This window comes from Ambystoma mexicanum, chromosome 1q, assembly GCF_040938575.1.
Source record: "Ambystoma mexicanum isolate Mex_15411 chromosome 1q, UKY_AmexF1_1, whole genome shotgun sequence".
In the NCBI taxonomy this organism is placed as follows: domain Eukaryota; kingdom Metazoa; phylum Chordata; class Amphibia; order Caudata; family Ambystomatidae; genus Ambystoma; species Ambystoma mexicanum.
Window position 1 is genome coordinate 1,112,216,632 of NC_090922.1, and position 25,874 is coordinate 1,112,242,505.

General features: G+C 50.1%; 1 protein-coding gene across 3 annotated transcripts in view; it reads left to right on the forward strand.

Annotated features, from left to right (window-relative positions):
* The window catches only part of FNBP1L (formin binding protein 1 like), a 1,167,050-nt gene that overhangs the window by 716,571 nt on the left and 424,605 nt on the right, over positions 1-25,874 (forward strand). The window lies entirely within an intron of this gene.

Below are 25,874 nucleotides of genomic sequence, written 5' to 3' on the forward strand. Positions count from 1 at the left end.
AGTCCTTGACGCGCTCGAGACCGCGTGATCCTGTGCAGTCTTCGAGGAAGACGTTGACGCCTGTGGCGCCGAGGTCGTCGACAGTCTCTCTCTCGAGGCTCCGCCTAGGTCGTCGAAGGACACGCTCGGAGCTCTGGCTTCGAGGCCTGTGTCGACGCTGTCGATGCTGGCGGCGCTGCGGCTGACGATGCCGATTCACTCGACGCTGATTCTCTCGACGCCGGCACCGATTCGTTCACCGCCCTCGACGCCTTTCGAGGCGGTGGTGTCGGAGGGGTTCCCGTGGCACGGGGGAAGCCCCTAGAAAGGCTCTGGCTAAGGTCAGGCATAGCTTTGGTCCTCGGGTGCCTTTCTCTCACCGCCTGAAGTACATTTCAGAGGTTGATGAGGGTTCTGAGAGCTTGGTTCCGGATACGGTGCCAGATGAGCTTCTCTCGGGCCATAGCCAATTTGTAGACCTGAGGCAGTCGCTGCATCTCTCCGGAGGTGGAGTTTTGTAGGCCTCAGCCTGGCACTCATGCCGATTCTTCGTACCGGTGCCTTATGTCTCAGGTCACCGAGTACTTGGGATGGTCGGCTCCCACAGGGGAGTTTTTTCAGGATGATCTTGCGGACATCCTCGATCTTGGTCCCCCCACTGACCCGGTACTGCCGTTTCATATGGCTCTGCAGTGAAGGGTGGCAGCGGCTTGGACTGCTCCAGGGAGTCTCCCGGCAGTGGGCAAGTCTTTGTTTCGAAAATACCATCCAGCCAGTAGCGACCCCTGCTACTTGTCCAGGCACCCAACTCCGGAGAGTTTGGTGGTGCAGGCGGCTACGGCCCCGGCAAAGCAGGCGTCGTATCCTACCATCCCTCCGGATAGGGACAAATGTTTTGATGGCTGGGCGAAGAAAGTGTTTTCTTCAGGGGGTATGGCGCTTCAGGCGGGCCAACTCCGTATGTGCCTTGTCTCGTTTCACACACACTCTGTGGAACTGTGTTGCATCGGCGGCTGAACATCGTCCCAAAGGGGACGAACGGGATGGTTTCCTTGCTATCGTCCAGGATGGCAAGGATGCCATGTGTGAGGCTGTTCAGTCGGGTTTGGACATGGCAGATTGTGTCAGCCGGTCCATGGCGGCGAGCACCGTAGTACGCAGGTTTGCGTGGTTGCGGAAGTCTGGGTTTGCTCCTGATGTACAGTCCCGGCTCCTCAACATGCTCTTTGACGGTGAACATCTTTTTGGCAGCAAGGCTGACGAGAGCCTTGAGAGGTTGCAGACCTCCAAAGCTGCAGCGAAGTCGTTGGGCACTGCAGTTCGACAACCTCTGCCTTTTCGTCCTAGGGGACAACAATGGAGGGGAGGTTCCTTTCGTTATTACTCATCCTTCAATAAAGCGAGAGGAGGTGTCAAAGAGGCCACCGTAGGAGTACCAGAGGTGGAAAACAGGCTACTCGAGGTGCCAAAGACGCTCGGGCAGTTGCCTCTTTGCCCTCAGGCAACGCTGCAGCCGCTAGCACTCAGTCATGAGGCCATGTCCCATGGTTCACAGGTTGGGGGAAGGCTGGCGCAGCATCTTGTAGAGTGGCGTGCCATTACTTCAGATACGTGGGTTCTGGAGATCATAACCCACGGCTACTGTCTTCTCTTTCGGCAGAGGCCTCATGACAATCCACCTGGGAACCTCTTTGAAGAGTCTGGATCGCTCCTTGCGCAGGAAATTCAAGCCCTGCTGCAGAAAGGCGCCATAGAACTGGTGCCTGTAGCGGAGAGGAACAAGGGATGGTATTCCCCTTATTTTTTGATTTCGAAGAAAGACTGGGGATTCAGACCCATCATGGACTTGCGCGGTTTGAACAAACTCCTAATGAAGGACAAGTTCAAGATGGTCACTCAAGTCCTCCAGGCCCTTCAACTTCAGGACTGGTTGGTGTCTCTCGACCTCAAGGACGCTTACATCCATGTGCCGATCCATACCAAGCACAAGAAGTACCTGAGGTTCGCGGTTGGCGACTCACACTTTCAGTTTCGGGTCCTGCCGTTCGAATTGACCTGCGCCCGAGGGTTTTCACCAAGCTCATGGTGGTGGTGGCAGCGCATCTCAGGAAAGGGGGGATTCACGTCTACCCCTACCTGGACGATTGGTTGATCAGGGGGAGCTCTCCCGAGCAAGTCCTGGATCATCTGTCCGTCACCTGCCACTCCCTTCACAAGCTGGGCTTCTCCCTCAATTTAAAGAAGCCCCATTTGACGCCAACACAGCGGCTCCAGTACATCGGAGCAGTGCTCGACACATCCCTGGGGCTGTTTTTTCCTCCCCAGGCGAGGGCTCTTCACATTCAGCAGATGGTGCACAAGTTTCAACTTGCCCAGACGCTCCCGGCGTTCGAGTTCTTGAGGTTGCTCAGCCTCATGGCATCTTCTGGTGCCAGAGGCTCGTCTGCGGATGAGATCTTTGCAGTGGGTACTCAAGATGCAGTGGTCGCAATCTTCCGGCAGGATATCGGACCCTGTTCAGGTGCTGCCCTCGGTCGCCCAGGACCTTCTGTGGTGGGCCTTCGATGGCAATCTGATGAAGGGGGCTCTGTTTTGGCTTCACTGGCTGGAGGTGACGATCGTGACGGGCGCATCCCTCACGGGATGGGGAGCTCATGCCAACGAGTTGACAGTCAGCGGTCGTTGGTCTCCGTCGGAGTCCAGACTCCATATCAATCTGTTGGAGCTGAGGGCCGTCAGGCTAGCCCTGAAGGCTTTTCTGCCGACTGTGCGAGGAAAGAGGGTCCTGATCCTGACGGACAACACGGTGGCCATGCAATACCTCAACAAAAAGGGGGGGCAGGGTCACTTCCTCTGTGCAGGGAGGCGATGCAGCTGGAGTTCTGGGCCATCCAGCAGGAAGTTTCGATCTCGGCTGTTCATCTGGCTGGAGACGACAACGAGACGGCGGACGCTCTGAGCAGGCAGAGCATGATCTCTCACGAGTGGGAGCTGGCTCAGGAGATTCTCCTGGAGATCTTCGCCCTTTGGGGGACCCCTCAAGTGGATCTCTTCGCCTCCAGTGTCAACCGGAAGTGCGAAAGGTTCTGCTCATGGGAATTTCCTCCAAAAAGAACCTTGGGAGACGCGTTCGTGGTGGAGTGGTCATTCCCACTGCTGTACGTGTTTCCTCCAGTCCCCGTCATCCCGCAAGTACTGCGGAGGTTACGGAGGTTCGGTTCCTGGATGATCCTCATTGCTCCGGCGTGGGCCCGGAGGACGTGGTACCCAGACCTTCTCGACTTGTCCATCTGCCCTCCACGTCATCTTCCCTACCGAGACGACCGGCTCTCACGGGAGGGGGGGCAGGTTCTCCATCCAGATGTCAGATCCCTCAACCTTCACGCTTGGCTTCTAAAAGGTTGAGGTATAAGGATTGGGACCTCCCTGATGACGTGTTGGAGGTGTTGCTCTCGGCCAGACATCCGGCAACAAAGTCTCTGTACCGTTGCCATTGGCGTAAATTCTCCGACTGGTGCAGAGTTAAGAATGTGGATCCTTTTGAATGTGACATTCCCATGGTTCTGTCTTTTTTGCTTTCTTTGGCCCACAGGGGCTTGCAAGTGGGTACCATTAAAGGTTACCTGGCGGCGCTGTCCATATTTAAGCGCTCGTCTGAAGAATGTTCCTATTTTAAGATTCCTTTAATTTCTCAGTTTTTGAAAGGGCTCACTAATGTTCCCTCCGTCACCTTTTCTGCTGCCCGGTTGGGATTTGAACCTTGTTCTTAAGTTTCTTATGGGTGCTCCGTTTGAGCCGTTGCATTCTTGCCCTTTGAGACTGTTAACTCTGAAAACTGTGTTTTTGGTTGCGGTTACTTCCGCTCGCAGAGTGAGTGAGTTACAGGCACTTTCAGTTAAGCCACCCTTCACTGTGTTTCATAAGGACAGGGTTGTCCTTCGAGTTCGTCCTTCCTTTCTTCCGAAGGTGGTTTTGTAATTTCATTTGGCCAGTAGGTTGTTCTTCCGGCATTCTATCCTTCTCCGCATCCTGGTAAGGAAGAGGAGAGGCTCCATAGGCTTGATCCTAGGAGAGCGTTGAGCTTTTATATTTCACGCATGTCCCGGGTCAGAGTGGACGATCAACTCTTCATTGGTTACGCTGGAAAGCGTTTGGGACAAGCTGTGACGAAACAGACTTTGTCTCGGATTATTTTGGCGATCTCCGAGTGTTGCCGCTTGGCGGGTAAGGACCCACCGGCTGGCTTGCGGGCCCATTCTACCAGGGGTATGGCTGCATCTACTGCCCTACAGATGGGTGTTCCTATTCGTAACATCTGTGATGCAGCCACCTGGGCTTCTGTACATACTTTTGTACGTCACTACTCCCTCGATTCCGTCCGAGGACAGGATCTGGCCTTTGGCAAGGCAGTCCTTTATTCCGCAATTTGATTGGGCATGCTAAATTTGTTTTCTAAATTCTTTTCCCACCTCCTTGCTTTGGGAGTCTGTCAAAGATATGGAATACGTCGGAGGACCCAATCCCCTCGAAGAACAAGTTACTCTTACCTGGTAACGTTCTTTCGATGGGATGGTCCGGCGACGTATTCCATATTGCTCCCTCCGTACCTTCCACCCTGCAGAATTTCTTATGCGATTGCAGCTTACGTTTCCGCAAGGCCTTGTCTGTCTGACTGGTAGAAGACTGGTGGCACACGTTCTGGGGGAAAAAACTACAACTGAGGCTACGGGCGTCGTGCGTCCTACTTATCACATTGGGTGACGTCGGCCGTCGGAGGAGGTCCTCGGGGACGGCGCATCAACGTCATCGACGTAGGACGCAGACGCCAAAAATTTTCCGAAGCAACACAGCTGTGGTGATTACTGTCAAAGATATGGAAAAGGTCGTCGGACCATCCCATCGAAATAACGTTACCAGGTAAGAGTAACTTGTTCTTCTCTTTTGCAGTACAAAGCGACACAAGATCAAAGAGAAATGTCAAACATTTTTGTTCCCTAAAGTTCAAAGCCCTCTCCCGCTCCCCCCACCCACCTCCCTACCAAACATAAGAAAACTGGGTAGCTAGGGGACATTGCGAGGAGCCACTGGTCGCCTATTTTTGCAAGAAATGACGAGATAAAAAGAAAAGAAAAAGGTAAGCCAAACCTGGTTGGAGATGAACTATGCCTTGCCCCCATCCTTCACTTTACACTGTTAGGAAGCATTGAAGCACCCGATGGGGCCTGTGGCGTCAGGGTGAATTGGGGGGGTTTGCCCTCATACGAGGTGTTTTTTCCTTTTTATTTGCATTTTGAGGTCTGCTTGGGTGGGAGTTCATAAGGTCGTGTTGGTTGATTCCCTAAAAAACTCTAGGAAAGGAAGCGTGTGTGTGTGTGTGCGCGCGTGTGTGTGTGCGCGCGCGCGCGTGCGTGCGTGCGTGTGTGTGTTTTTCCATGAGTGCTGCTGTGAGGCTTTCCATCTCCTAAATCTCTTTAGCTTCACGCAGCTGGTCCCCCCTTGCTGGCAGGGTGCTTCCCTTCCACTTTATAGTAACACAAACGCGATCTGCCAACAGCAAGTTTCTTGGCATGTGTGGGAGAACCAAGTATTGCCCCTCTACTACTTCAACACTGAATAGCACCAATAGAGCGGTGAGTTCCCTGTCCCTGTATATACACTCTATCTCATGGATCCAGTCCAGGATCTCTTTCCAGTGAATTTGTATACTGGAACACTCCCACCGCTGGTGCCAATATGTGCCGATCTGTGCTCACCCACGCCAGCAATAGGGACTGATACCGGCATACATTTTTGCCAAGCGCTGGGGAGTTAGGTGCCACTGCATGAGTAGTCTGCAGTTGTGCATTTTATATTGGACCGCTATAGACAATTTCCAGACTGCTCTGTACTGCTGCCCAACCTTCCTGATTATCATCCCATCCCAGGGACTCCTCCCACTTTGCTTGGGTGTGCGGAGTTTGCAAATGACCCCTGTCTAGGAGAGCTCTATACATTCTCGCAATCAACCCTTTAGTTCCTGGGTGTGTTCAATATGCTTTCAAAGGGGGTTAGGGGGCCGTTGCAACTCTCTTTCCATTGCGGGTCTGTGAGGATCCCTTTTTAATTGCAGATATGGGAGCGGGTTAATCTTTAGGCCCTGCTGTGCTGTCTCTAACTCCTCTCTAGTCAGGAAAACCTAAATATCCAGCCGTGTAGGATACAGCCAACGGGGCAACTCCTAAAAGTCACTTGCGGCCAAGGTGCTGCAACCACTGTTGCTGTAAGTTCTGCGCCAGAATATCCGGCTTCGACTCCTGTGTGGTCACATCCACATATGGCACCCCACTTTACCACCACTTGCTTTAGTGCCCCTTTGGAATCGCTTTTTTGTTTTTTTAATGTATTTAGGGTCGATGCTTTGGAGGTGCGGAGCAGACACAAGCCACAGAGCTTGCAACCTTTGAATCGGCAAGGAACGTGACAATGAGACGCCAGGAGGATGGCGAGAACAGCAACGGGGAAACCGCTGCCTGAGAAGAGAAGTATCATGGAGCTTGTGGTGGCCTGACCACGAACGACTCGTGGTGGGTGAGACACCCGCTGAACAACGCCAAGACCATCACAGCTGGGAGTGGCAGGAGCTTCCTGTCATCTGCATCCGTAGACTGCTGCAGCCCCGGGGGAAGCCGAGAACGAGACTCTGCCGAAAATCAAGAACTGGAAAGCTGACAAGGGAGAAGAATACTCGAGCGCATGCCGAGCCCTGCAACGTTCTCCTACGCAGATGGAGGTACCAGGGGGAACGGGAAAAGCAGGAGGCCTCCAGGGCAAGAGTACATGAAGAGTGCAACTCGTCCGAGTCATAAAGACAAGATACAAGGAATAAAATTGCCAATGTAACAAATTACCATGTGAGCAGAATAAAGACGGACTGGAGACAATTACCCTGGGAAAAGAGCTTATTAACAAAGACAGTGGATAAAGCAGAGCCCAAGCAGTGCTTCTGAGGAATATGATATAAGACTATCAAGGGAACCAGATACTAGGAGTAATGGAGAGAACCCAGGAGTGGGGGAATCGAAAAGATCAAGTTGCGTGCCGAGTAGTCAAGGATGAATTGAGAGACTGTGAAAGGGTCATAAGTGAAGATGAGTGTGAGAGAGGATCTCAAAACAAGCTGTAAGCAGCACAACCATGAAGAGAGCACCAAGCCCAGAAGTGATTTCAAGAGCTTGTGGAGGAGATATCCCGAGCTTACCGAAGAGGATTGTGTTAAACTCCAGTGTAAGAGGGACACATTTCCCTACAGAGGCTATCAAACTATGAAAAGCCCTGGAGAAGAAAGACCTTCTCTTGGTTAAACTAGTGCTAGGGTCAGATAGTTAGCCTTTGGACGGAGGACATTTTTACTTTGGCACGTCCTTATGACAAACGAGCCCTTTGGTTTCTTTAGATAGCCAGGGTGATCCCTTTAGCAACAGGGAAAACAGGCCTTTTCATATAATTTCATTAAACAGAGTTCTGAATGTCCTTAATGTGTCCGACCCCTTCTCCCATAGTATTGGGTGGCGCATAGTAAGAGAAGGCTCTCTAGTTTCCCTTCTTGCAATTCTTGTTTTCCAGCCTGGTGGTGCCCCAGTGTAATGCTGTCCACTGGACATCGAGTAATGCGTTTTGGCCACATAGGAGATGCACTTTGACACTGCCTTGCATCCCTGTGATACTGGCCTGTAGGGGCAGTCGGTGCACCTTAATTATCAACGGTGTAATGTGCGCTTTGGTACTGGCTGGGGCATGCCAGATGGTGCAAGCAGGGTCTGGGTGCATTATTGGGACCCCTACGAGGAGAGCATTGCTCCGGTCCAGGCGGGAGAAGATGATGGCTTTGACTTGTAACAAATCTGTATTTGCTATTGTGTTCGTTTTTCATCCGTTTGTGTTATATGAAGGGCGTATAGTTCATACTATCTATGCAATCCTCGCTAGGAGCTTTCTTTGTTACTGGGCTATGTACGGTGCTCCACGGCCCCTTTCATGCTCTCCGGGTACTCTCGTGGATCTGGAAAAAGGAGTGCAACGACGTTTGGGCAGCAGAAGAAAAGATGTGCGATCTGCTTATAGTCTGCTTGCTACATATGGATGCTGTTAGAGCCTGCCTCCCATCTTTCAGGCTGAGCGATTGATTTACAAATACCCTAAAACCAATTGACTTACAGCTGCTCCAGCATTAACTGGAATATGTGCTGCTGCTGTCTATTCACCCACCCTTTATGGTCGCTCATACACTCGTGTTTGATCAAGTGCAAGGAAGGATAAGTGCTCCTTGGACAGCCAGCGTGCGAGTGCTTACCGATCAGCAGGTCTTCATGCTCTGTGTCTGACCAGCCCCCTCCCCCCTCCTCCCATGCATTAGTTGCCATCTCCTTAATCTATAGTATTGACCACGACCACTAATGCCAGATCACTGGGGGCGCATTCAAGGGATTCCATGGCTTTCCTCCGCATGACCATGCAGTGCATCAGTTTTACTTGATGTATTTTATTTGTTTGTTTGCTTATAAAACAAGTAAAATGCTGTTTCAAATCGCCCACAGGGCGAGGGGAGGGAACAAGGGAGTGAAATACATTACAAAACACAATACTTAATAAGAGCAATGGAGGGGAAAAGGACGAAAGGACAAACCTACTATGCCTTGAGTATTCTGAACGTACAAGTGCAGCAAGCAAGAGGAAGAGATGGGTAAGTGCTGGGGAGTCCGAGCTCTCAAAAATGATTTAGCAGGGTACAAATTGAAGTGGTATTTTTTTTTGCGTGAGATTCGTAAGAATTCTATCTTGCGAATGCTAAAGAGCACATCATTACTGATCTGCGTTCCTCCGTTTCCTGGCAGGCATTCGACCTTGTCAGTGAATGTTTATTCGATAATTGGGAGCTCATCTTTTTTAAATGTAATGCTGTCTATTTTCCAATGCATGTAGTGCAAAGTTATACTTCACCCCATCAACTTAAGAGCGTAAACAATCTACACAGAAACCCTGATTTTAGGAAGGAACTGAAGGAAGCGAGCAACGCGTTGCCTCCCTGTGTATAGCGGGTTTTGTGGCCCGAGATCATCAATCTCTTTGCTTGTGGCAATGCATCGTGAATTCAGCAGCTAAGCAACTTGCACTGTCCAATGCTTACTGATGGCTCACGCCTGGCTGGACAGGGTATTTGCCTTTGTAAAATATCAGATGCGAGCAGTTCAACCACTAACCCCGACACCCCGCCCCACCCGTTCTCCTATCTATCCTGAAACAAGAATTAGTCCAAAATGAAAACCTACTACTAAATGTGTCCCCATTCCTCTTGCTACTGAACCCAGTATGTTTACCCTGATCCCAACATGCAGTCTGTGCGCTACTCACCCTGGGAGATTCTAACTATTGTTATTTCTAGGCTTTCCATCAGATAGTGCCATTGTGCAGGCAGCATATTGTGAAGGAAAGCATGCTTGTTCTTCTCCTCCTCCTGGCTGTGTATCTACAGATTGCAGTGTCTTTCATCCCCTTAACCATGTCATCACTCTATGCATGCACATATTTCCAGATGTCGGCAAAGTGGGCCCATACAACATGTAGATGTTCCATTCTGGGCCAGCAAAGGGTAGAGGACCCTAATGTCTGGCGCCCTCACACTCCTTCACCGATGACCCCAGGCCCCCACTGTCCCACAACACTCCAGGCAAGTTTTTTCAATTTTATACTGTAGCACTCGGGACCCCATAAGCCAAAAGGCGGTACTACAGGCGCATATGTAGAAAAAACATGCTCTGTGTCCGTTTTGGTGATGAAAAAGTGACTATAGAATAATGTTCTGGTTTCTGGCGTGTTGTATTGACGTTTACGACGGCCACCACCCAAGTGCATAAGATCTTCCCCATCTCCGCTATTTATGGACTGATTTTAACTTCCAAGGTCCCATTAGATCTTTTCAGGCCTATTAAATCCGATGTCAATGGTGTCTTCAATTTCCATATTTATAGTAAACATATGAAAATACAGCGCTATTGTAATCAGCTTGTTCATGTTTTAGAATTATTCATTTTGCTTTGTTTCAGGTTCAAGTTTAAAAGGTGTAATGCAGGTAGATGGACCATTGTTGTCCATATGCAATTGCTTGAGTTGTAGAGACTTTGATTTGCATTGTGCTAATGCCAAGAAAAGTAGGTTTCAGATCAAATAGTACTAGAAAATTGCTTGATGCTGTAAGAATTCAAAATGAGTGAGAACTGATTATTCACTGCTCTTGCGGCTTCGAAAATGCAACTACAGAAGAAATACCAGTGCAATGCCAGTTGGCTTTTGTCCTGTTAGATGAACTGCACACCCGAAGGTGGTCTTGATACAGTCAAGATCTGATGCGAAAAACAACTGGAAGAACATGAAAATGCCGTAAAAGCTGGGTGAGCAAGAAGGCGCTTCCCACTCCAAAGTAGTGCAACGAAATTACCAAAAATGCGTGCCTCTCCCATAGGCCTGCTGCAATGCGTGCCTCTCCCATAGGCCTGCTGCAATGCGTGCCTCTCCGATAGGCCTGCTGCAATGCGTGCCTCTCCGATAGGCCTGCTGCAATGCGTGCCTCTCCGATAGGCCTGCTACAATGGGTGCCTCTCCCATAGGCCTGCTGCAATGCGTGCCTCTCCCATAGGCCTGCTGCAATGCGTGCCTCTCCCATAGGCCTGCTGCAATGCGTGCCTCTCCCATAGGCCTGCTGCAATGCGTGCCTCTCCCATAGGCCTGCTGCAATGCGTGCCTCTCCCATAGGCCTGCTGCAATGCGTGCCTCTCCCATAGGCCTGCTGCAATGCGTGCCTCTCCCATAGGCCTGCTGCAATGCGTGCCTCTCCCATGGGCCTGCTGCAATGCGTGCCTCTCCCATGGGCCTGCTGCAATGCGTGCCTCTCCCATGGGCCTGCTGCAATGCGTGCTTCTCCCATAGGCCTGCTGCAATGCGAGCTTCTCCCATGGGCCTGCTGCTGGAAAGCATCCGTTGCGCAGACCACCGATGTTCGTGTGAGTGAAAATAGTCAACGAAACCGACATGGACCCGGTTCATCAATCCAGTAATGCGAAGGTAAGCATCGAAGTATAGCATGTTTTGCAAAAAATGTACACAGTCTTGCAAAGTTACAAAAAAGCTCTGAATGTCTGAATGTGCAAGTACGGTAGAATTCGTTCTCTTTTTGTGACGGGGCCCTTTTGGGTGGCATTAATGCTGCGACAATGGCAGATACTAAGCAGGGCTGCAAGGAAATTTCTTCCACAAAAGGAATCTCAAAAAGCTCTTATGGTTGGGGGGCGCTGTTGCGCTCGGAAAAGATGGCCGCCTGATTCTCAGCTCCGTTCCGTGAGGCACCGTTTTTACTGAAATCCTCCTGTTTGCCCCTGTGACACGAACACCCAACCCATCAGTGGGACTGCTGGTGGGACCGGGCGCCTGCTGCCCGAGCGCCGCCCACGGAGCCGCTCCTGCCGCGGAGCTACAATCCATCGTGGGCTGGACGGGAGCGGGTGCTCCCCCGGCCCCGCTCTTGGCTCCGGGTGATTGCGCCTGCGTCCCGCGGCTCGCGGCCTACTGTGGGGGAGGGGCGCTCTACTCGCCCTGTGCGGCCGCCCTGCCCCACCTGTTATGAGAGCGGCTGGCCTAGGCTACGGCCTCTTCCTTCGCCTTTCAGACGGGACCTTCGCTGGACTCCAGAGCGCTCCGCTCCGCTGCCCCATCCTGGGCGGCGTGCTGTTCATTATTGGGCCTCCACGGATCCAGCTCCGGGCGGTGAGTTACCCCGGGCCCTGATCTCCACAGTATTCTCCCCACTGGCAGCTGACCCGGACCTACGCCTCCTCAATCCCTGAGGCCTTGGGCGTCGCTCGAGCCCCCTGATACGCGGTGAGTGCTGGAATAGCCCGCCACCAGTGCTGGTCCTCTGTCCTCGTGGCTGGTTGTGGACGCTATGTGCGGGGCTGGCGGGGCACAAAGACTCTACTCTCTCTTCCCTGGTGTGCCAGCCCAGGGTCTACCCCCTCCGGGTCCTCCCCATGCCACGGTACCCACCAACTTTACTGTACCACTAACGGCAGGTCCCCGCTGGGGCCCTTTACCCCGTTTCCCCCGGACCTTTGACCTGCGGCTGGGGGTCTCACCGACCCTGTAAATTGACTCTGGGATAACCTGTGGAGTCTACCTTTGCCGAGCCACCCATCGTTTGGACCTCCTTCTGCGCCTGGGTGCGCTGAGTCTACCGACTTCCAGCGCTGCCTGCGCCACTGCTCCTGGGCTCCGGCCCCCCCCCCACCTGCCCTTGACGTCCTCCTCCTCCCAGGCTGGGAGCCGACTGCCTTACTGCCTTATACAGGGATATACCCCTCCACTGGTCTCTCCCCCAGCCACCAGCTCCCCCTTAAGCCTTCTGGCTGTGGTAGTCGGCTCATCTACCTCCTATACTGTCACGGAGACAGCCTCAACTGTCTCCCACCGAACCTCCTGACTAGTGGGCCTATTGCTACGGTTGCTCCAGGGTCCCCAGGTCCCTCCACTTGCCCTCAACGACCTGCACCGAGTGCCACCCGTCTTACTGCCTCATATAGTGGTGTTCCCCTGCACTACATCAACACCCCGGCTACCTCTGCCTCTACCGCTGAATTTTTTGGGACCGCTTGCTGTTCACTGGCGCCTACATAGATTGGCTGGGCCGGGGGAGACGTCATACTCCTTCCTTCTTGGTGCTCGGCTCGACCTCCGCTCATACGCCTCCTGCTCGATCCTGGTGCCTCCCCTAGTGGTCCTATCCACTCTCCTGTTTGGGCTCCTGGACTTAAGTATATCCCCCCACCGGCAACATGTCGACACGAACTGGCAAGAAACAATCCTCTATCAATATTTTCACCAAACCCTCGGGAGGCCCCGGGACGGAGGCATCTTCACAGGAACCTTCCCCCTCACTGGCGCTGGAACCATCCGATTCCCAGAAAATGGAGTTTATCCGGGAGGGGTTCACCACAATTCATAGTAAACTGGATGACATGAACGGCACGATATCCTCTATTAAAGCACATATGGAGAGAACTGATGGTCGTCTTACCGAGATTGAGGCACGGGTGAGCACCGCCCAGGACGGCCTGGGTTCCCTCCGGGCGGAGGTCTCCACGCTATCCGCCCGTGTTACTGAGGTGGAGAAGAAGAACGAGGACCTTGAATCTCGCTCGAGGCGCAACAACCTCCGCATTGTCGGGGTGCCAGAGGATGGTATACATGAACCCATGGAGGATTACGTGGAGGGCATGCTACTCCAACTCCTTGACTCCCCAAAACTCTCCCCACAGTTTGCGATCGAGAGGGCCCACCGTTCACTCACGGCGAAACCCAAACCTGGAGCACCTCCACGCCCGATCATAGCCAGGGTCTTAAATTTTCACGACCGCGATGCCTTCCTCAGGGCGGCGAGGGCCAAGGGGGACCTTCTCTTAGGCGCAGCCAGAATCCACCTATATCCGGATTTTTCGGTGGCGGTTCAGCGTGAACGCAAGACCTTCCTGGCGGCGAAGAGGAGACTACGCGAACTCCAGGTTAAATATGACATGTTATATCCCGCTAAACTGCGTATCGAGCATGCAAACCGTGTTTACTTCTTCACGCTGCCTGAGGAGGCCTCCAGGTTCATAGATGAACACTTTCCCGGCTGAAATGTACTCGTAACAGTCACCGACATTGGCTCGCCACAGCTTAGACTAATTGTTGAATGGATGCCGTCTTATCCTGCCTCAGAACTTATCTGGACTTCCGTCACTCCGACACTACCTGTTGTGGTTCCCATGTGGTGACTTGGCCGCACCTGTAACAAATAATGTTATTGTCTTTGCTGTTTCTCACTGTTGTTATTGCTCCCTGACTCACTGACATATCACAATGTGGTCGGGCTGCTGGGCAATCGCTGGTGCGGCTCGATCCCCCCTTTGATGTGCTCCAGGTACCCGCTACATGCATTTTTTTGCTCTCTTGATCCCCGGGAGGTCCGTTGAAGCCCCCGGGTCCCAGTTTCACTGTCTTTTTCGGACTACACTACGTTTAATGCTATCTATTCACTACCATTGTATTGCCTGAGATAATGACCTTCCAGGCGATCACCTTTCATTGGGAGACCCTACTGGACCCCCATAGCCCACTAGCCAATTGGGCATCCATGTGGCCCTCCCGGGCAGCTGCGGCTCACACTCATCAGTCTCCTGTTAGGCTGTCTGATCTCGCCCTGGGCTACCCCACTCGCTCCCCCACTCGCTTCTGGGCTCTCCTTGGCTCACCCTTCCCCTCCCGGTGCTCCTATGTCTTTAGGGCTCTCTCTCAGTTCCTGTAGCTGAGCCCATACGCTATCTCGGTCCAGTGGATCGGGTATATACATCTTACAATCCCGTTATATTGGTTCATTATCTGTTGACCATGCCCGCCCCTTCCCCCATGGGACCTCCCCTGGGTGGGAATAGGTATTATTGTTGGGCATTATGTTTATCCTAAAATTGCCTTATGGTTCGGAGCAGCGCCGCCAGGCCGGTTCACAGGCCCCCCCAGGCGTCGATGCCATTGTGTTGGTTTTGGTTGTTTGGCTATGGGATGATCATCCCTCCGTTTGGGGGAGGGAGGGGGAGAGGGGAATGGGGTTATATGTTAAACAGCTTGGTATTCGCAGAGAGGGTAGAGTCCGAAGCATCATGGTCCCGTCGGCGATACAGATCTGACCACACCGGGCACCGTCCATGGGGGGGGCACATTTCCATCCACCCGTATTCCTCTATGGCTATCCCTGGTGGGTTGATTGAGGTAACTCTGACATTTATGAGCTGGAATGTACGGGGACTGGGTAATTACAAGAAAATGAGGCTACTACAACTTCAGGCCGAGCGACACGGGCCTAAAATCCTGTTCCTTCAGGAGACGCATGCATGCACAGATTACTGTGAAAAATTTGCTAAAACATGGGGTCCCCAAAGGTACTTTACCACCTACTCCACCCAGAGCCGCGGGATTATGACCCTTATTCACAGAAGCCTTAGATTCACCCCCATTGCTACAATTATTGATCCCCTGGGCAGATACGTGCTACTCCATGGTACCCTTCAGAATAGGGAAGTTGTCCTGCTAAATATATACAGTCCCAACATTGACGATCCCGAATTTTACACTCACCTTATAACTCTCTTAGATGGCTTCCCTCTGATACCGATTCTCTGGGGAGGCGATTTCAACACGATATTCGACATGGATTTTGACAGATCTGGTTCCAGACCCCGTCAACTCTCCAGAGCTGCATACACTACACTTTCCTCCCTTCCCCGCTTGGCCCTGTTTGACGCATGGAGGCTCCTCTACCCTGACTCCCGCTCTTATTCCTTCTATTCCTCAGTTCACGATTCCTTTTCTCGGATTGACAGATGGCTGATATCCGATGGGCTAATAAGGAGCGTATCTGGTATGGCAATCCTCCCCAGGACCCTATCTGATCACTCCCCTGTGACTGTCACCCTATGTTGGGGCCCAGATCGGGATCGAACCAGACACTGGAAAATGAAGCCACATTCTCTCCTCGATCCGGTCTTTAGCTCGGAGATGGAGTCGGCGATCGAGGAATTCTTCGAGATCCACACCAACTCCGTGTCTTCACAGGCCACTCTCTGGGAGTCCTTTAAGGTCTACATCAGAGGCATTGCCCTCTCCAAGGAAAACGGTATCCTCAAAACTATTCGTAGGGAAATCGCCGAGAGCGAGGCCACATTATCTGCGCTGGAGGCCCAGTATACTCTAGACACAACCCCTGAAACCATTGTGTTAATTGGCACGGGATTGGACACCTTTCGTGCGCTCGCGGACCGCGCGCTGAGGTTTCTTGATAATCCAGGGCGGGCGAGGAGGTATGGTGAGGGTGAACGCCCTAGCCGTCTTTAGCTAGACTCCTCCGCCGTGAGTTTGGTTCCCCACCCATTCCCGGAATTCAGAGACCTGATGGATCCCTGGCCACCTCCCCTGGAGATGTCAATGCGGAATTCCTTTCCTTCTATCAATCGTTATATGCAAATTCAGACGACGCCACTGCGGCAGAAATCGATGCTTATCTTGATAAACTTCCCCTTTCGGTCCTTTCTCCCGACACCATCGGATCCCTCGAAAATCCATTCACCCCTGAGGAGTTCTCGGATGCTATAGACTGTCTTCAGGCAAATCCCCAGGATCGGATGGTATACCTGTCGAGTTTTATAAGCATTTCAAATCACTCCTACTCCCTCGTCTGGCTGCTCTTTGGGAGGAGTCGGTGGAGGTAGGCCAGTTCCCCCCCCCTCACTCCGCGAAGCCACCATAACAGTCCTAAAACCTAATAAACCCCCCACTCAATGCGGCTCTTACCGCCCGCTCTCATTGATCAATTGCGACATCAAGATTTACGCAAAATTACTCGCTCTACGACTGGTCCCCTACATGCCACATATCATCCACCCAGACCAGGCGGGGTTCATCCCGGGCCGCTCCACCTCCTTGAATCTGAGACGCCTTTTCAATATTATAAGTAGAGTGAGCCCGGGTGTGCACGCGGTGGCCGCGACACTAGATATGCAAAAAGCTTTTGATTCAGTCTCGTGGAGCTACCTTTGGCGGGTACTCGACAAATGCAAATTTGGCCCCACCTTTGTATTCTGGGTCAGGCTACTTTACTCCAACCCCGTTGCCAGAGTTCGTACTGAGGACCGTTGCTCCCCCCTCTTCCATATAGCTAGGGGCACTAGACAGGGCTGCCCCTTCTCGCCCTTAATCTTCGCTGTGGCAATGGAGCCGTTTGCGGACATGCTTCGCCAAAACCATGCGCATAGGGGTCTACGCACTGCCGGTTCCTCAGATATAGTCTCTCTATATGCTGATGATGCTCTTCTCTATATTCGCTCCCCCGAAATTAATCTGGCCCCAATACTGGAAGATATTGCTCTCTTTGGATGTATCTCTGGTCTCATGGTGAACTGCTCTAAATCAACCCTCTTTCCGCTCACTCCCAGCACACTCCCCCCTCCCGATACCATAGGATTCGCATGGGCCCAATCTAGATTTACTTATCTGGGCGTAGTGGTGTCACGTCACGCTGAACGGGTCTTGGAAGATAATTATCAGACATGCCTCACAAACCTTATAAAAATACAGGGCTGGAACAAACTTCCGATTTCACTGGCGGGTAGGATAGGGGTGCTGAAGATGGTGGTACTTCCCCAACTCCTGTACAGATTTGCTAATATTCCGCTGTGGCCGGGAGCTGACTTCTTTCAGGCATTGACACGCACCCTTAACTCCTTCCTCTGGCACTCTGGTGCGGTCCGCCTTAAGCTCAAGACCCTCTCCGCCCCAATGGAAGCTGCCGGCTTTGGGGCACCAGACTTCCTCATGTACTGGCTGGCGGCACAACTCCAACACACTGCGCACTGGTTCAATATATCGGACCCCCCTCCCCATGTCAGACTAGAAAGGCTATCAGTCAGTGATCGCGACATCCGATCTCTGGTGATCTCACCAATGCCAGTGGTATCGGACTCACTGGATCCAGCGACATGCACATCCTTGGCCTTATCCAAATCTTGGCAAATATTGGGCACCGCCCATCCCTTTCACAGTAACTTCCCAATTTGGAATTTCCTTCCTGAGGTCCCACGAGTCCCTCCCTGTGTGGTTCGCACATGGGCCGAGGCGGGTTATGAATTGCTGCGTGACATATTCGAACAGGGTAATTTTATAGAATGGTTTGACCTCCCGGCACCCCTTCGACGGAGACCCTCCGTTTGGCTTCAATATTCATCCCTCCGTAGAGTACTCAAGCACAAGTACACATGCTGCCCAGCACTGCCACCTGATGAATCTGCAATCACCGAACTGTCCTCACCTGCCCCTATGAGGGGCAAAATTTCCAGACTATACACTTTGCTTCAAACCAGATCACCCCCCACATTCTCCAAACTACGGCGCTCCTGGGAGACAGATCTCGGCCTCGAGATGTCCGATGAGCGTTGGTCCCATATGTGTGCTCGGATCCAGGGGATCTCCTTCAACTCCCGTTTCAAATTAATTCAATTCAAGGTGCTCCACAGGTACCACTACACCCCGACCAGGCTACGTCGCATCTCGAGCGACCCCTCCCCTAGGTGCCCTAGATGCGGTTATGAGGATGCTGATTACATCCACATGATATGGTCATGCCCCCGTCTCACTCAATTCTGGTCCTCAGTGTGTTCCACTATGTCGTCCATCCTCTAATCCCCCATCCCCAATGAAATGCCTATTTCACGATTTCCCCGAGCTCCACCGTGACTCCAGAAAACTGGCTGGGCTCTGTATGCTACTAGCTGTGCGTACAATTCTACTTTGCTGGCTGCGGCCTATCACCCCTACTCACGCACAGTGGCTCAGGGCAGTTACGTGGGCCTCAGACACCGAAGAGTCCTGGGCGATACAACAGCCCGCCTGTTCCAGACCTAGAGATGTCTGGCTGAAGTTCCGCTCATTTATGTCCTCCACTGACACCGACTCAGATCCTGCATCCCCGGCTCCCTCTCCTAGCACATCCTTAGTTGGTCCTTCAGTTGTCTTCCATCTGCCTTCGCTCCGACCTTCTATGGGTCCCCCGTATGCATATGTTGATTCCTTTTCCTTTTCCTTTATGTACCTCGTTTATATGTACTATATGAATTTGTGCCGATTGCACTGTTTTGATTCCATATGCTTTATTGTTACTCACCTGTATCTGTGTTGCCGAGCTGAATGAATAAATAAAAGTTTTTAAAAAAAAGGCACTTATGGAAAACATGGAAGTAGAATTCAGCATTCCTGTTGGCAAGAGCCCATTACGAAATCCATTGACAAGCTTTGCCTTCACATGCAGAAGCAAGTTCCAACATACATTCAAATATGAAGAGCTGCCAAGTTACTTTAGAAAAACAGCCTGATAATTCGATGTTCACGGGTTACTTAATGTAGGGTAATTACAAAAGCAACACCACAAGAAGAGTGAGATCCTTTTTCAAATGCCTCATCGGTGGGAGAAGAATGTTTCATGGCTTGTCGGATGCAACTATACATTTATTTTGTTCTGGTTTTTGAACCAGAAGGCCACTACTTTGTCATATTTGAGTTTCTAACAGGCAGACCTCATATGGTACCTTAACTTTAGCAAAGTTAAGACACACACCTGAACTTCCACTTAATATTCGCTTAACGATGCATTACAGAACTCGCAGCAAGTTGTGGTTCGGCTTATGTTTGGGTTGGGTTCCTTGATGTACTATAATAAAGCTCTCCGGCTTGAGACTGCTTTAGCTAATGAAGGTCTATGCCACATTGAAGATAATGGAAGAGTAGAAGAACCACTGAACCTTGGATACAGCTGATGGAAAGGGAACCCTTCTTGCAACGGTCGTGAAATCCCAGTCCATAAAATTGAGATACAAGCTTGCTGTATCGTGCACTATAGAAAGTACTCTCCCACACGAAGGACTTCATCTTCTGCAGTGTCACAAAGCCAAAGACTACAGGTTCTAAGGAATTTTAAATTCACAAAAAAAAATCCAAAGATTTGAAAGCTCTTCTGAGAAGTAGACTCAAGTATAGCAAATTCTATTAGTTTGCATGTTGATGGCAAGGATTGATGAGAAGGCAGGGATTTGACCCCTAAAGGTAACCTAGTTTTAATCCTGGGTCCGTTCCAATCTGGACGGTTTTCAGTGCAACGTTGCAAGAAGCGATGAAGCAAATGGCTCATGTGCTCTGCCATTGTTACCACCTACCTCAGCAGATTGTTCAGTTGCTTTTTCTTGGTATAACTTGAAAATGTAATTAAACATAGTTGTGGAACATATTCAACATATTTTGTCACATTACATTTGGGTCTCTAACAAACTCTGCATCTAATGTGTCAAGTGTTTCTTAGTGAACAGTGTCTTATGCCTTGGTGAACTTAACATCTGTATGGCATAGCTTGGTGCTATTGGCTCTTTTTATTGATGGATCAAATATTCCTGTAATGTTAGGCAGATGTTGAAGGAAGAGCACTGTAGAGCAAATCAGCGATGGCAAACCTATTTGATCCAAAGAAGCACACAAATGCACACTTGATGCACTGTATGCCTGCATCTTGGAAGTATTTAAGAAGCATTCGGATTAATGTTCATACATTCTTAATAAGGTAGAATTATTATGGTATTTATTGAGCATGGTCCTAGCTTTGAGAAGCAACAGGTCGCTTTACGAAGGTATACACCAATACAGATGCATAACGGAGTGCTTTACAGAGGTGTACAACCATAACAATGCATAATGGAACGCTTTTCAGAGGTAACAGAACAGATATACAGCTGGGGGTAGGATAGAGAGGGGATCTGAGGAGGGGCACAGCTGGACAGTGTGGCAGGGAGGAGAGGGCCAGGCGCCGTCTAGAGGGTCAAGTGGCACGAGTGATGTGATGGCCTAGGTGTTGAGGATGAGAGACTCCTTAGAGGTGGGTCTTGAGTTATTTTCTGAATTGTAGGAGTGAGTATGATGCCGACGGGGAGTAGGTGCCATTGGCTTTGGGAATAGGCAGAGAAGGCTTGTTTTCTGGTCCCTTATATTTTGCAGCAGCGGGTTTGAAGTCTGCACGTGTCCTGGATTTTGGTGGTGCGCTGTCCGCTGGAGGTGCTGAGTTTCGCTCCGAGGTAGATGGGTAGCTTTAGGGTGACTGCCTTATAGGTGATGCAGAAAGACCTGAAGGGTTTGTGCGTGCAGAGGGAGCCAGTGTAGGTCAATGAGGGCTGGGGTGATGTGGCCATATCTGCATAGACTCTTGGAGAGACATGCGGCCGCATGTAGGACAACTCGCAGGGGCACGAGGGAGGACGACAGGAGGCCTTAGAGGAGTGCATTTCCCCTTTACAGGTGGGATAGGACCATTGCTTGAACAGTGGATCTAAAGCTGTCTGGAGGAAGGGATTGACTTTTCGCAGGAGGGAGAGATGATACCAAGCTGTCTGAGCTTTCTTTGCTATGTGTGTCTTGAAGGAGAGGTGTTTGCGTATATGGAACCTGAGGTACCGCTGGAGGTGAGCTCGGGTTTTAAGTGCTCGGAGTTCATGGTTACTAGCCAGGTCTGTGTTTGGGTATTCAGTGGTGTTGGTGAGGAGTAGAAGAATTACAAAATAAATATATCGAGCTGCAATCAAGACCTACTAGCAACCATGTTATGTATGAAACAATGAAGAATGGTCAAGGTCCAAAGATGACCATGTCAAGGACCATTTTACCCAACATTTAAAATTATGCAGGATTTCATGGCTACAGTGTAAACTTTGTTGCAAATAATAGTGTCCGTTTGGTGTGGTGAGTGCAATGCACAGATTTAATCAGTAGAACCAATTATTGGGTATTTCTTTGCATTGATGATGGCATTCTATCTTGCTGAAATTAGTGTTTTGAAAGAGTAGTTTCCTAAAAACAAATACAGAGAGTTTGACAAAGCAAACTGCATTGTGAGGAGAACTATTATTCCATTCTGCACTGTTTAAGCCTGTGGAGCGCTTGAACATCAAAATAGCACTTTGAAGGTCACTGGAGCTTAAGTTGGCATAATAAACCAACCTAGGACACTTGCACCCTATTTTGCAACCTCGGGAGTACTTGATCATGTATCTGTACAAGCGTTTAGCATGGTAGAGATATCGGAGCAAGCAGACTCAAGCACACATTGAAAGGCGTAAACTAGATATACTGACCTGGAAAACCGTCACCTTAGTCAGAAGGCTAGGCAAGCTGCAAGCTCCATCTGCTAATGACCCTCATCTAATGTGCCATAGAGATATTTATTATGACTTTCTAGTACCTTCCTTTCTCCCAAAAACACTTCATTTAATCGCAAACAAGATCAATCTCCCATCTTCCATTCAAGGCCTCATTCATTGCTTGGGGAAGGGAATCTTCATAACATGTTTCCAAGGCCTTTTAATTGTACATGCAGTGTACAAAGTCAGACTATTTATTTATTACCTATGGTGGTTTGTCTCTTGGCAATAGAGTTCCGCTGGGACTTCAGGCTCACTGCACGAGGGCCAAGGCAGCATTGGGGGCCTTTTTAAAGGCATGTCCCCAGTTCAGAGGTATGCATAGTAGCAACTTGGGCTCCACCATTGGCACTTTTCTAATAAGCATTGGACACATCCTCTAGGAGAGATGCATCCTTCGGCCAAGGGCTGCAGGGCATCTTCCACCCAGTGTTTGTTGAAGACTTGTCTGGTCCAAACCGATGGGAAGGAGGGAGAACTGGACAAACGCAATGAAAATAAACTTCCATGGTGGTTCAGGTTCTTAGTTCTTTCTCTTCCTCCTTCAAAGCACCGACCCATCCATTCCCAACAGCACATACTGGGCTACAGCTTCCTTTTCACAATGGGGGGTGGGAGGTATTGAAATTAGAGGGAGGCTGTTGGTTGATGCACAATAGTGGGACCGGCCTGGAATGTAGAGAGTCGCCCAAGGCTTTGCCTACACATTTAAAGTGACTGCAGCTCTTTTTAGACTGCTTTTTCTCAACCCGTTTGGGGGCGCTGTCTGTGCCAACCAGTTGTGAAGGAGGGAGAGCAAGGACTAAGAGAATCTGAATCCTCATGAAGGGAATTTGTCATATTCTACATTTCAAAATTAAAGGGCATTTGCTTAAATTGCAGATTGATCTTTTATTTCCCTGGAACACAGTTTAAAGTACAAATGAGGTTCCATAATATAAGCTGCCGTTGTCTTTAGGGACCACTTTTTTAGCTCTGAAAGTCTTTGAAATGAGACTTATGTGAGCAATCCGATCGAGTCATCACTGTTTTTAGGGTGGCCAGGGGACGGTAGCCGCTACCTGATCCTGACCCTGGGGGCAGCTATATGAGGGAGGATCACATGGGGGAGACCACCCCTGCAGAGACATCATGACTTCATCAGGTGAGACATGGTATCCCTTTTTCCCCCCTCTGGGGATGAACCTACCATCCCCAATGCCCTAATGCATGTTGTCAGACCATCCCTCAACCATGTACGAAGAATATTAAAAACTGTTTGCCAAGATCCATATGCCAATCGTCAAAATCTTACACCTTGCAACAGCGTCCAGTTTGTTGCCTAGCTATGATGCCTTTCGAATGATGGCAAGGCGTTTGCTAATCTTGCTTGGATGGTTTCGTGGAATTCTGTAGCCATTGGAGTGAGGACATCTAGGATGTGGGAGGAGGTTGAATTCATCTAGCTCTCAGCAATGGAAGATGGCATCCAAGTCATGTGTGGTGATGAGATTGACTATATCTGAGGCATGGTTAATTGCTGAGCAGACCTTGCCAAGCATCATATTTTGTGTAGTGATGGATGAGGTTGCTGGCATGTGGTATCCATGAGGTTGCTGGTGAGCGGTGTGGTTGCCGATTAGTGGTGATGGGTAGGGATGAGATGTTTGGGGAGAGAGAGAGGTGAAACAAATATTCATGTGAGCTTACCTTATGATAGAGGAGCAGATCTTCTGGTACAGGTCCTTCCAGTCTGAACCTGGTCCAAACAGAAATTGTCCTTTTCTGCGCCTGCCCTTGATCTAAGAGTTAAGAAAAGAAGGAGCAGGGCTAAAAGGGTGGATGAAGCTTGGGTCAAGTGACCAAGATCCACTTGCAAATGCTCACCAAAGGCAAAGCTACAGAGGCTGGAGTGCTACTTAAGTAGGGGAAAAGGGTGGCAAAACAAGTATGCACCAAAGGATTAGTGGGTGGGGCTTGGGTCACGTGACCAACATCCACTTGCACCTCCTGACCAACTGCTGTAACATTGACTTAACTATATATTGGCCTTCTGGTTCTGCTCCTTTTCCTCTTCGTTCTGTATCTAATTCAGCTGTTAGGTTTCCATCTGAACTTCAATATTCCTCAAATATTTCTGCTTAGCTCAGTGTATTGCATTGGCTTCCAATTAAATCCCGATTGGAATTTCATTTTCTTAAAATTTGTATTGCATTCACACTTTGGCACCTGGTTATTTGTGTTCCTGGTTTTCCTTATATCCTCCTCCAAGGATTCTTCGATCTGAATCGGTTTCTTCTTTCTGTTCCACGTTCCCTCTTGTACACCATCTCTATTCAGTTAATTTCGACTATTCGCTCCCACATTACGTCACTCTTCTGTTGGACATTTATTTTAATTTAATTCGTTTTTATAATGTGCTTTTCTTAATTTGTCCTTTGCTTGACTTTTGTCTTCATCATGATTTTCCTGTACCGGTTCATGCTCTATTCACTTACATTTTTCTTGTACTGTTTTAAATATGTATAGCTCTTTGGATAAAGATGCTATATACATGTTGTATTAGAAGATAGTGGGACAGGGATGTTAGTGACAAATGGAGTGATCAGAGGGAGAGGGGGTCAATTCAGTGGTGGAGAGCAAATTGGAGAGAAAGAGCAGGTCAAGAGTTTCCACTAGAGTTTGTAGGCTGGCGTAAAGGGAGCGGTCAAATAGGTTTAAGGCAGGTGACTGCAGAGAGCTATGCAAGGTTAAAGTCCCCCAGCATGACAATGGGGTTGTCGGTAGGAAGCGACTCAAGGAGACGGTTCTGATCAGTAAAGAAGTTGAGAGAACCACGGGGGTTGATGGGGAGCAAGGACAGTGAGGTGAGGGGGGGGGGAGTAGTAGAATGGTGGCATATTCAAACGAGGAAGAGGATGCCCGATCCTAGGAAGGCGGTGTTGAGGGCCTTATTGATAAGGAACCAGACACAATCACCCTTCCTAACAGGTCATGGGGAGAAGTAGGCAGTCGGTGCAGAGAGGTGCTAGGGTAATAATCATGACGGGAGAGCTAGGTTTCTGTGATAGCAAGAAGTGAAAGTTGAGGGTAAGAACAGTCAAAATGGTCGATGCTGTTGGAAGACATGGGGCAAGTGCAAGAGTGATAGGGGAAGGTGTTCTGTAAAAGAGGTGGGATAAATGAGGTAGGAGATCCTGGTAGAATGGTAGCATCTTATTTGATGGGTACATGTGCAGGGAGGGGGGGGAGGGAGATGAGGGCAGACAGTGATGCAGAATTAGACTGAATTTTAGCTGAAGGCTTCAAAGGAAGGAGATGTTAGTAGAAGGCGGAATGGAGTAAAGTCAAAGTGCAGAAACACTTGTGTACATGTGTGTTATAAATGACTTATCATATCATGATGAAGGGTAGAAAAAATAGGCATGCGAACACAATGAAGAAAGAATGCACCCCAAGAGAGAGAGGGTGGATGTTTGGCTGAGAAGAATGTATGTTCTGAGTTGGGCTAGAATGGGTCTCTGTCACTAAGACAGTTCACATGCCCAAAACCGGAATATTCCCTGGTCCTGTGAGGTCCCTGAAGCGCCACTGTGAAGGATCCCTATGAGTTGGGTTAAGGGTGAGCTTGGCGAAGTCCTGACCTGAGCCCCAACATGGAGCTGCCTTTGCTGCTTTTGTCTATTGTCTGCAGATCCCCGGGTTGGACGTCAGGGGTGAATTAACAAGGGAGGCAGCGTCCCATAACCCTCTGAGAGCCAATCGCACTGCTCCCGATTTGCAGCCGAGGTCTTCAGTGTTGTAGGCCAGAGTGCTTTGTCCTGAAGGACCCTCATATGGTGAACTGGCTTGCTACCTCATTAATCTGTATCAAAGTTCATCCAAACACATTTTAGCTTCTTATGGTTTAGGCTAAGAAGTATTCGCGGAATCCTTAAAACATTGTCAGGTAGGTCATCAGGCGTAGCAGTACAAGAGAATGTTGTCCGGCATGTGCACAACCGAAGAGGCTGCATCCATGTCTTATTCAAGACAGTTACACTGGTGACTATTGTTGGTCCCCCTTGCACTTAA